General features: G+C 51.4%; 1 pseudogene; it reads left to right on the top strand.

Moving 5' to 3' along the window:
- Positions 1 to 9,096: 9,096 nt before the first annotated feature.
- On the top strand, positions 9,097 to 9,792 carry LOC146754653 (protein MANBAL-like; annotated as a pseudogene).
- The last annotated feature ends 2,135 nt before the right edge of the window (positions 9,793 to 11,927 follow it).

The following is an 11,927-nucleotide window of genomic DNA, read 5'->3' as shown; positions in this document are numbered from 1 at the left end:
CTCAGCACTGGTGAGGCCCCACCTCGAGCGCTGTGTTCAGTTTTGGGCCCTTCACTGCCCCCCCCCAACAGGCCCCAGCCCGACCTGAGCCACGTGACAGGAAGTGCTTCCTGAAGGCGGCGGAGAGCACTTCTGGGCCATGGTGGCATGGCGGCGCGGGGCCAGTGAGCGGGGCCGGGAGGAGCAGGCTCTGTGCTGCGAACGGGGTCGGGCCTCGGTGCGGGGGCACGGAGAGGCTGTCGGGGGAGGAGCTAAGGGTAATGGGATGAAACATCAGTATAGGAAGTTCCGCACAAATGTGCGGAAGAACTTCTTTACGGTGAGGGTGACAGAGCACTGGAACAGGCTGCCCAGGGAGGTGGTGGAGTCTCCTTCTCTGGAGATATTCAAGACCAGCCTGGATGCCTACCTGTGTGATGTGGTGTAGGGAACCTGCTTTGGCAGGAGGGTTGGACTCGGTGATCTCTAGAGGTCCCTTCCAACCCCTACAACTCTGTGATTCTGTGATCCCATCGTGGAGCCGCATTAGAAGCAGACGTTGATGTCTTGTGGCGGGAGCAATGGCAGTGGAAGCGCTGAAGCAGTGTTGGTTAAGCAAGGCTCACTCCTCTGTCTGCAACAGGTGGGCTTTCTGCGCGCTTTATTTCTGTGGCCGTAGAATTTCCCTCTTTCTTAAGATCTGATCTGCAAAGGATTTTTAACCGAAACAAATATGGAACTTTCCAAGTGGACGTAGTCATTTCTTGGTAAGCTAGCACTCCTACTTATCTTCACTAGTAGCACTTGACCTCGATTTTACCTTGTTGTGGATAATGACTGAGATTTCTGGGGAGGATATTAGATATTAGATGAATACAGCTCTGCATTTTTTTCTTCCTCCAAACAGCAAGGCACTGCTGTGCTCTCATTAATATCAACAGTGAGTAGATGCTGCCTCCTGTTGGAGCCTAAAATGCTTTCCATAGTTGAGTGGTTGGAAACATAGGGTTTTAACTTAAAATTGTTTGCGCAGAGTGAAGGTTGGGAATACAATTATAATACAGTTATGCAGTGCTCTATCCCCAGAACTTTCCAGCATTTTTCTTAACACTGCTTACGGTTCATTTCAAAACAAACTAACAAAGATGAACTTGGGTTAGCGTAGCCCGTTTTAAATGATCCTTCTGTGTCTTTTCCAGGCTGGTAGCAGAATGGAGACTTTCCTGAGGCACTGAGGAACAGACACAAGCTTCTTTTGAAGGCTTCAATGAAATTCTGCCCCAGCAGTATCTGCGGTCCTTTGATGCTAAGGAGCTGGAGGTAAAGGGTGCTTTGACTATTGCCAGATCCAGGCTGCTACACGTAATACTTGAATTTCAGTCAGAGTCTGAAGAGCAGAGTTCATTAAGGCTGGCGGTTCTGCTTTAAGGATGTGTGAGAGAAGCCTTATGTATCTGTTAATATTTGGTTACTGTGTTGTTCTTCACTTTCTTCTTTGCAACCAACTTAGACACATTTCTAACGTTAAGATTCTGCCAGCATAAATTTTTTGGCTAACAGTGTTTTTGTAATCCTTGACCATGTGATTTGCGTGTGTCTAAAGAGTGAGCAATTGGAAAGCAAGGGAGATAAGAACCAAATATCAGCAGATGGTAAAATTACAGAGTGGAGCAGGTTTTAGCTGCTTTTGGTCTCTGCAAATCATACTCTACAGCAGAACATCGTATTTCTAGCACAGAATGGTACGGTTAGGCAAAGGCAAAGTATACATTGTTAGTTTGAATGTCTGAATACAAAGATTTTCATGACTGGTTTTTCTCTTTTGTGCCCTCTCCACATTTTCTGTGTGAGCGGATGTTATTATTTGCTGTGGAAGTTTGAGAGTTTAATATTAAAAACGAGTGTAGTGTGATTGAAGGTGCTTTGAAGTACAGTAGTATTTCAGTACAATAGTCTTGCTGTAGAAGCAAAGTAGTAGGTTGTAGTTTTCATGTCTCCATGTGGGTGCCCCAGCCCCAAGGGGGGATTCCCTTATGAAAGGAGGGGGAGGATGAAGGAGGCTGAGGGCCCTTTGCTCAGGGCCGGCTCCTCTGTGCCCTCTTGCTGGCTGCTGAGAGAGAGAAGGGCTGCCTGCTGGGCACAGGGAGCGCCTTGTAGCTCCCGTGCTGTGCCCTGCCCTCCAGCCCCCTCTTCATCCTATGTGGAATGACACTCCCAGCAGCACAGGTGCCATTTTGGAATTTTCCCCATGTCACAGCTCTCACCTTGGTTGCTGCTGCCCCACCCGGCTCACTCACCTCTGAGAGTTCTGGGCAGGTAGCAGCCATGTCCAGCACAAAGCGAGGGAGAGAGGATCGTAGTGAGGTTTTAAGTGGGAAGAAGGAGCTGGGGGCCCCAGAACCGAAGAGGAGGAGGGGGCCCGCCATTACCATCAAGTGGAAGAAGGGGAAAGGAGCCCGCTTCCATCGTGCCTGGACCAGCCCTGTGACCACCACCCATGAGGAGCCGATGGAGGTGGATCCCCCTCCAGAGGAACCGATGGAGGTGGATCCCCCTCCAGATTAGCCAATGGAGGTGGATCCACCCACGGCATAGCTGGCCTGGCACCACACCACCGTGCCAGGCCCCGCTTTGGCATGGTCACAGCTTCACCATCCCTGGTCCAGGCACTCGGCTCCTTTCCTGCTGCGCGGCCCCTGCCCCCAGCGTTTGCTGGGTGGCATTATTTAACATCATCTTCTCTTCCATCTTGTTGCTCTTCCTGTTCTGTGGCCCCCCTGTTCTTTCTTCTCCCTGTTGGAGTTAGGTGCTTGTTCTGTTCTTTGTTGTTGATGGTAGCGTTAGGTTAGTGTTAGTGTTCAGTTTAGTTTTAGCGTTAGGCATAGGTTCCTGTTTGTTCTTTAGAGTTAGGTATAGGTTCCTGTTGTTATTTTAGAGTTAGGTATATGTTCCTTTTGTTATTTTAGAGTTAGGCATAGGTTAGTGTTCGTACTGTAGAGTCAGGCATTGGCTGCTACACTGAAGTAAAAGTAACCGCTGCTCTTTGGGTAAGCACACAGCTGGTTGCTCACTCCAAGCAATGAGTGCGACTGTCCTGAGAGCGGAGGTTTGATGACATCTGCGATGAACTGAATTTCCCTCTTGGGACTTTTCCTTTGCAGAACATGGAGGAGCAGAGTGTGAGTGGCTGAGAAATGGAGCTGGGACTCAGGAGAGCAACACGTGGCTGTGTCCCAGAGCTCCCAAAGTGTGGCCACTGCAAGGTAGGCGTGCCTTACCATAAGCGTAGTTCAAGCACAGCTCCTGGCACTGTCTGCAACAGATCTTGTGCTTTCTTTCATCGCTGGTGATGTGCAGCACAGCCACGGCACGGCCCTCAGTACGTACCCGAGGAGCGTGAAAAGGTAGGTGGTGAATTTTCATCTTCCTAACGCTAGGATTAGGAATGGTGAGCATTCCTAAAAGAGTGGCCATGAAGGTGTGATCTGCCTCGGAGAGAAGTTGATTCTCGCCTCTTCAGCTTTTCTCTTCTTTTCTGTCCACCTGTCCTTTCCAGCTCCTCCTCCCCTCAGCTGCAAGTGGGGCAGTGCTTGAGTGTGAGGACTCTTCCTTGCAGGCGGTTACAGACAATGCAGATGTGAGTTTCGTGTCCTTCCTAGTTCTTGGGTCAGTAGCCCAAGGATATCTTCAGAACAGCTCTCTAAGTCAGCCTGTGCCGGCAGTGTGCATGAGAGAAATAGTGCCTCTTTTTTCCCTCTCGCAGCAAGTTGCCTCCATAAGAGCAGTAGAGCAGCAGGCTGTCTGCGCTATGGCTGCTGAACGGCATTTCTGGCCATCTGAGATCCCTGAGCCCACGCTAATGAAGGACATGCTGCGCCACAGACTCTTTTACGGAGCCGTTTTGCAGCTTCTCTGTGCTGGCCATCATGCTGCCAGTTTCCAAGTCCCCAAAGGCAGTAAGTGGTGCTCTCACGGGCTGAGAGAAAGGCACGGGCAACCGGCTGGGAGGGAACCATCTGTAGCTGTTGCCAGCAGCCTGGAGGTGCCAGCTCGTCTTATCCTGCAGCTGCTTCTGCGCCCTATGAGCTGCCAGGCAGAGGGTCCACCTGCCCATGCAGGGACCGCTTTGTAGGAAAGGGTTTTAGATTCTGGTTTGCATGGGATTTGGGGAATGAGACAGATGTGGAGTTTCTTGTGTGCCCGACTGTCAGGAAGGCGGTTCCCAGTTCTGGCAGCCCAACATGCCCAGGAAGGTGACTTGAGCTCCCAAAGCAAGCCATCAGCCAGTTGTTAGCTGAGAAGGTTTCCTGAGTGTTTCCTAATTGATTCTTGTAGGACTCAGAGAGTTTGGGGACTGAGACTTGGGAGAGAGTGAAGAAAGCCGAGGCAAGCGCTGCTCAGCTGAGGAAGAAAGCCGAGAAGGAAAGCAGAAAGCAACGATGAGGGCTTGAGCAAGAATCCACGAGGGACAGCAGAACAACCTGCAACGCTTCCTCGGAGGTGGCACCAAAGGCAACAGTCAGTATGGTCAAGATTTCAGGTACGGCCATGCTTTCCCTTTCGTGGACAATGGAGAGGAAAGAAGGAAGCTGGAAGGGAAGGGCTTGTGCTGCATTAGAAGCAAAGAGGGCTTCACCCGTGCAGGACTTGATGTATGTCAAGAGCTGGAGACGCTGCGTTCCTTCAGGGTGCTTCAGCTCGATCCCTGTTTCAACGTATTGATTACTAGCTGACCTTATAGCATGTCTTTAGTCATTGTTAGTATCCTACCTACTTAATTTTGTGTTGAAATGTATTTTAGTTGCATTTTGCATCTCTTCGTTTCAAATAAAAGCGAACCAAACTTTCTAAAACTGGTGCTGCCTCTTTCAGTAGCTGCTCAAAACGTGCCTGCCTTGGGCTGGCCATTGCAGGGTGATGAAGCGGTCGGCTTCAGGTCCCTCCCTGGAAATGCAGTTGCTTTTCCCCGTTTCCCTGTTGGTGTTCCGTACCTGTGGCCTTTCAGCCCACCTGGAACTGCTAGCGACAGACTGTGAGCATCCCCTTGCTCTGAGAGGGCTGAGAAGAAACCAAGGGAGAGGAAGCAGCGCGGGAGGAAGAAGGGTGTCCTTACGCTCAGCTCCTTGAGCTTGTCTGTCTTCCCGGCTGGCTCTTTCAGCCTTCTGATGCACCGTGTGTTGCTGTTTGCCCTGGGAAGCCCAGCTGCAGTATGGAGGAGGAGAGGGGAGCGGGAGGGCTGCAGGTGAACGCACCTCAGGCCCAGAGCTGAGCCGTGAGCCGGGAGGGCCCTGAGCCGTGCTGCGCTGCTTCAGCTCCAATGGCTTCAAGCGCATGATGGGCAGCACCGCGTGTTTAGTGCCAGGGTGCTGCGAGAGCACGTTGCTGAGCCAGATCCCAACGTGGAGATGAACAGGGAAGCAGAAAACAGATGCTCTGCTGGAATTCAGAATAAAGGGGGGATAAGAGGGGGATAGGTAAAGGTAGTTTACAGAAATGATTTAGTTAGAATAACAAGGAATGGAGACAGTGGGTCTGGGAGAGCAGGAAGGAAGGGATTAGAGGTTGTAAATATCAGAAGAGGAGTTGCATCTCCCTGACAAGATGGGCGATAACAAGAGGGGGTCTGCATGATAAAGAATGTGTATTAGAATTAAGGGATGCATGTTAGAATTACGGGAAATCATTGACTATGCATGAGGTGTACCTATATCTGTATCACGGTTTTACAAGTTGGTGTGCAAGTTTGGAGGAGCTATCCCCCTTGCACCCAGCGCTGGAATAAAACATACCTGCTTTATAACCCATCTCTGGATTATAGAGTTTGATTCCGCAAGTCAGAGAGGCTGGATGCCAGGAGTGTCTGGTGGCCATTTTCAATTGGCACCTTGGCGTCTTCCTCCTTCCACCAGCCTGCACAGTGGACTCGGTAAAATGAGCCACAAGGCACTGCCTCCTGCTGCCTGCATGGCAGCAAGCAGCACTGCTGGAGGTGAAAGAGAGGATTGTTGAGCTGTGTGCAGCAAAGGACCTGGATGTGAAGGAGGGAAACCAAAGATTAATGAGTGGTCATTGCATCTCAGGTGTGGGTCTGGGCTCAGCCTGTGCAGCAGCACTTCAGGGCTGGGGCCAAGCCCGGTGCCCGGGGCTGTGCTGCCTGCAGGGGGCTGAGGGGCTGTGGAGCTGGGGCAGCCGCTGTGGGTGCAGCACATGGGCATGGGGGAGGGCCGGCATCAGGGAGGGTGTTGGGCCTGAGCCCAAATCGTGTTGGTCACAGCACAGGGGCTGCAGGGGATGCCAGGAGCGCAGAGCAGGGAGGGCTGGGCTGTGTGCAGGACACGGCATGAAATCTTCCCTTGGCAGCTGCTGAGCTTTTCCCCCAAGGCTTCAGACTCAGATGATGAGGTTCTGCAGTAAAGCCAGCCAGGCCATCCTGATCCTGCAGGGTTAGGAAAGGGCACAGCAGAGCAGTCAGTGAAGAGCACAAGGCAGTGAAGCGCAGCACGAGCCATTGATTGCCTGCACAGATGATCTTCTGCAGCCACCTCCATTGAGATCTGCATCCTGAGTGTGGATGGAAAGTGAAGGGAAAGGAGGAGCAAGGGATGGAGGGGCAGGAAGCGCTTCGTGCTGGCTGGAGCAGTTCCGGGCCATGGCGGCGTGGCGGCGCCAGGAAGGTGATCGGAGCTGGGAGGAGTGGGCTGTGCATTGCCAACGGGGTCGGGCCGCGGTGCGGGGCATGGAGGGATGTCGGGGGAGGAGCTGGCGGTGCTGCGGCACGCAGAGGCAATGCGTGCGGTGCCAGCGAGTGCGTGGAGCTGAATGAAGGTGTGTAACATGTCCTTGCTCTGGCTGTCAGTGAGCGGGATGAGTTGGGGCTTCAGTTCTGTGCTGGTGTTTGTTGCTGGGACCGGATGCCTGAGCAGAATGGGGGCAGCGAGAGGGTGGTTGGACAAGTGGCAGCATCAGGAGCATGGTCCGGTTCTGCTGTGCTGATGGTGCTGTACGGCTGTGGGTCCCCACTGAGGGTCGGTGAGGCAGCGTGGCCCTGTGTGTGTTTCAGCACAGTGTGCGGACGTGGGATGTAATCAGAGTGACTGGAATGCGAACTGAGTCGGAGGTATTACAAGGAGAGGCTCTGGATTTGAACATGGAGAGCAGAGCTGGTGTGTCCCAGCAGGCTGGCGTAGTCAGGTACCCTTTGGAGCCTGCTGTTGTTGGCGCTGAGCTCAGGAGCCCCATCAACGTGGTGCTGCATGCTGCGTATAGCAGCGCCAAGAGATTCCCTTGTCAAAGAAGGGGGAGGATGAAGGTGGCCGAGGGCCCTTTGCTCAGGGCCGGCTCCTCTGTGCCCTCTTGCTGGCCGGAGAGAAGGGCTGCTCGCTGGGCACAGGCAGTTCCTTCTGGCTCCCGTGCCGTGCCCTGTCCTCCAGCCCCCTCCTCATGCCCTGTGGAATGCCAGTGCCAGCAGTGCCAGCAGTGCGGCTGCCATGTTAGAACCCTGGCCATGTCACCTTGGTCACCTTGGTCACCGCTGCCCCACGCAACGCACTCGCCTCTTAGAGCTCCGGCCGTTGACAGCCATGTTGGGAACCAAGAGAGCGAGGCTGGAGGATTCCCAGGATTTAGGTGGGAAGATGGAGCCGGGGACCGCAGGGTCGAAGAGGAGGAGGAGGGGGCCCGCCATGACCATCAGGCAGCAGACAGGCAAGAGAGCCCGTTCCCATCGCGCCTGGACCAGCCGTGTGACCCCCTCCGTGGAGCCCATGGAGGTGGATCAACCTCCTGATGAACCCATGGAGGTGGATCCACCTCCTGATGAGCCCATGGAGGTGGATCCGCCCACGACACAGCTGGCCTGGCACCACACCACCGTGCCAGGCCCCACATCCTTACCATCTCAGCTCCGCCATTGCTGGTCCAGGCGCTGGGCTCCATACCGTCTGCGTGGCCCTCGCCCCCAGCATTAGCCGTGTGGCTTCATTTAACATCATCTCCTCCTTTGAGACCTCTGAGGGCCCCTGGATCCATCTTAACCCTATTTCTATTGTTCTACACATTGTACTACAATTTTAGTGTTAAGTTTAGTTGCACTGTTAGGAGTAGGTTATTGTTAGTGTTTTTTAATTAGGAGTAGGTTATTGTTCATGTTTTAGTGTTAGCAGATGATTGTTCCTGTTTTAGAGTTAGGTATAGGTTATTGTTCATGTTTTATTGTTAGGTCTAGGTTTCTGTTCCTGCTTTAGAGTTAGGCGTAGGTTACTGTTCCTACTTAGAGTTAGGTGGGGTCCTACCAGCAACTGGCAGCAAACAGTGCTCACTCGGTAAGCACACGTCTGCTTTCTCACCCAATGACATGAGTACTGCTCCATGAGTGGGGAGGTCTGTGACATCTCTGAGGGATGGGATTTGCATCTTGTGACTTTTCTGTTGCAGATTGTCGAGCTACAGAGCGTGAGTGGCTGTGAAATGCAATTGGGCTTCATGGAAACAGTCCGGAGCTGTGTCTGGAGCTTCCTGCGTGGCCATTGTAAGGTAGGTGTGCCTTACTGTAAACGTGCTCTGAAGCAGTGTTGGTTAAGCACAGCTCACTCCTCTGTCTTCAACAGATCAGCTTTCTTCACGCTTTATTTCTGTGGCTGGCGTTGTAGAGCACAGCAGCAGCAAGACAGCAAACACGTCCACAACCAGGTACGTGAACATGGGAAACTTTAATTCTGTGAATAATACTGGTATTAATATTAATAAGGCAGTGGTCACGCATGTGTAATGGAGCTCAGGGATAGGTTTATTCTTGTCTGTTAAGCTCTTCCCTTATTTGACGTCCACCCGTCCTCTCTTGCTTATCTTCCCCCCACCTGCAAGTGCAGCAGTACTGAAAACTGAGGGGTCTTTTCCTAGGCAGGTGGACAAAGGGAACTGAAATGCAACTTTGATGTCCCTCTTTGTTCGCGAGTCAGTAGGCCCTGGATATCATCCCAGCAACTCTCTAAGTCAGCCTGGAAATGTTTGCTAGCAGGAAGTAACCCCATTGCAGTGCCTGACACTAACGATGCCATTTTTCCCCCCCTCACAGCAGGCAGCCTCTGTGAGAGCAGTGGAGCAGCAGCTGTCTGCTCTATGGCTGCTGAACTGCATTTCTCATCACCTGAGATCCCTGAGCCCACCCTAATGGAGAACGTGCTGCGCTATGGACTCTTGTTTGGAGCCCTTTTCCAGCTCCTGTGTGTGCTGGCCATCATCCTGCCAGTTTCCAAGTCCCCAAAGGCAGTAAGTAGCGCTGTGTGAGATTAATAGGAATGCTCAGGCAGTCAGCTGGGAGGGAACTGTCTGTAGCTGTTGCCTATGGCAGTGTGCCCCGGCACTGCTGAGAGTGCCGCACTTGGTTCTGTCCTTCCTTCTGCACGCCAGCAGCCTTGAGGTGCCAGCTCATCCTATCCTGCAGCTGCTGCTGAGCCCTGTGAGCTGCCAGGCAGAGGGTCCACCCTCCCAGCATGGACCGCCTTGCAAGAGAGGACTTTAGGCTCTGGTTTGCATGGGTTTTTTGGGAACTAGACAAAGGTGGAGTTTCTAATGTGCCCTGAGGTCAGGAAGGCAATTTCCAGTGCTGGCCCCCAAAGCTGCTCGGTCAGGTGACTTGAGCTCTCAAAGCAGCTGTCAGCCAGTTGTTAGAAAGCTCCCTAACTGTTTCCCAATTGCTTCTTGTAGGACTTAGGGGGTTTTGAGTCTCAGACTTGAGAGACGGTGAAGAAACCCAAGGCAAGTGCTGCTCAGCTGAGCAAGAAAGCCAAGAAAGAAAGCAAAAAGAAGCGATAAGGGCTTGAGCAGGAAGGCACAAAGGACAGCAGAATCGCCTGGAATGCTTCCTCTGAGGTGCACCAAAGGACACACACTGCGTGGTCTTGTTTTCAGGCATGGCCGTGCTTTCCCTTTTGTGGACTGCGAAGAGGAACTAAGGAAACTTTAGTCATTACCAGTATCCCAATTATTTGATTTCATATTGAAATGTATTTTGGATGCATTTAGCATCTCTTTGTTGCAAATTAAAGCAAAACAAACATATGAATAGTGGTGCTGCCTCTTTCATTAGCAGCTCAAAACGCGCCTGGCTAGGGCTGGCAATCACAGAGCCATGAAGTGGTCGGCTTCACGTCCCTCCCTGGAAATGGAGCTGCTTGTCCCACGTTTCCGTGTTGGTGTTCCCAACTGGTGGCCTTTCAGCCCATCTGGAACTGCTGGCGATGGACTGTGAGCATCCCCTGTTCTCCAAGGGCCGAGAGAAACAAAAGTGGCATGGGAGGAAGAAAGGTGTCCCTGCGCCTTGAGCTTGTCTCTCTTCTGTACTTCTGTAGATACTGTATATCTAGTGCTTGTTCTTTGAGAATGATGACCTCTTTGTTAGGTGTGGGGTTTCTGGCCCTCATTTGTCCTATTAATGTGATAGAACTGACAAGCTTGTTTGTGTTTAGGTTGTTTATATGCTCTATTTCTTATTTTCTCCGTATATGCACTGTCCCCATGATTTCCTGTGCATGTGATTAATTCACATGACAATAAACAAAAGAGACACTCTCCATTTCTTAGGAATGATGCTTAGGTTCAGGTACAGATGAGCTTCTTTGTTTTAGAGGCTTCAGGCTTTGGAGACTACCTTGGTTCGAACAGCAGAAGGCATCAGTGTTCACTTCTCAGCAGCACCAATCTACAAACCTGAGTAATAGCTGCTTGTTGCTCTGTTTCTGCAGAGCCTCGCTGCTCCCCGTGCACTGATTACAGCCTTTGGAAAGGCAGCCAACTCACTTTCCTTGGGAAACCACACAGATGTGAACTATAATAGCCCAGTGACTTTAGAGATGATTGAACAGGACTCTTTGATTAAAGGATACTGTCAGATGCATGTCTGCCCCTCTATTATCTGGTGCTCTGTGTTGGGAGCTTGAAGCTAGCAGATCTTGCTCTGGCATTTTCTGTGTGTCCTTTTCCAGTTGGCAAGCTCTGACTGCTAGAACCCAAGATGCTAAAGCAATATTTAGACTCAAATGCATTTAATGAAAATAGGCAATCTGTGTGTGTGCGCTTTCTCCAATGAGACTGGTGCTGTTCCCTCGTGTCTTTACCAGATAACTAGACTTTATTTCCCATGGCTGAAATATGATCTGTCATCTGCCTGAAGGAAACAAACTTTATAGCTTAGGATTCCTTGTTAGTCCAGGTGAAAAGAGCTTTGCCTTCGGTGCCCTGCCTGGATTTTGGTCTTGGTGTAAAGGCTCTGAACGTAACATTCTGACTGCTGTTTTGAGGCTTACCTTTTGTCTCACACATGATAAGGAAGAAAATTTGGCAGAAATACTTTTTCAATGGTTTAATACATGCTGGTGATTCTGTGATATCTTCTCCTTTTTCTGGTGTGAATAATTGTTGTTTAGTGTTGGTTTTTGTCCTGCTGTTAAAATGGGGGTGTTTCTTTTCTACAAAGCCTGATTTGTGTGCCCCGGTGGCGCAAGTGGTAGGAATGCCGCGTTGCAACACCGGAGGCCCTGGGTTCGAATCCCCCCTGTGGCGCAAGTGGTAGAAGTGCCGCTCTGCTACACAGGAGGCTCGAATTCCGGGGGGTTGGACTCAATGATCTCTAAGGTCCCTTCCAACCCGCACGAGACTATGATACTATGATGATACTCTGATTTAGGCACTTAAGCTTATAACAACCTCTGTGGTAACAGGCTGTGTGTGGATTCACACTCATCCAGAAACACATGCAGAGGAAGCAGGGATGGTGCTGTTCAAGTCTTACTAAATGTAGGCTCAGCCTGATATAGATGCATTCCAGCGGAAATACCCAGCACTTACGTATTTTTGCTTTCACATAAATGCCTGAAATGAGCTGGGCATCAGCCAGTTGTTAGAAAGCTCCCTGACTGTTTCCAAATTGCTTCTTGCAGGACTCAGAGAGC

The sequence above is a fragment of the Coturnix japonica genome, chromosome W (genome assembly GCF_054131305.1).
Source record: "Coturnix japonica strain WE chromosome W, WE-NBRP24, whole genome shotgun sequence".
NCBI classification, from domain to species: domain Eukaryota; kingdom Metazoa; phylum Chordata; class Aves; order Galliformes; family Phasianidae; genus Coturnix; species Coturnix japonica.
This window is presented reverse-complemented; position numbering and strand designations above follow the sequence as displayed.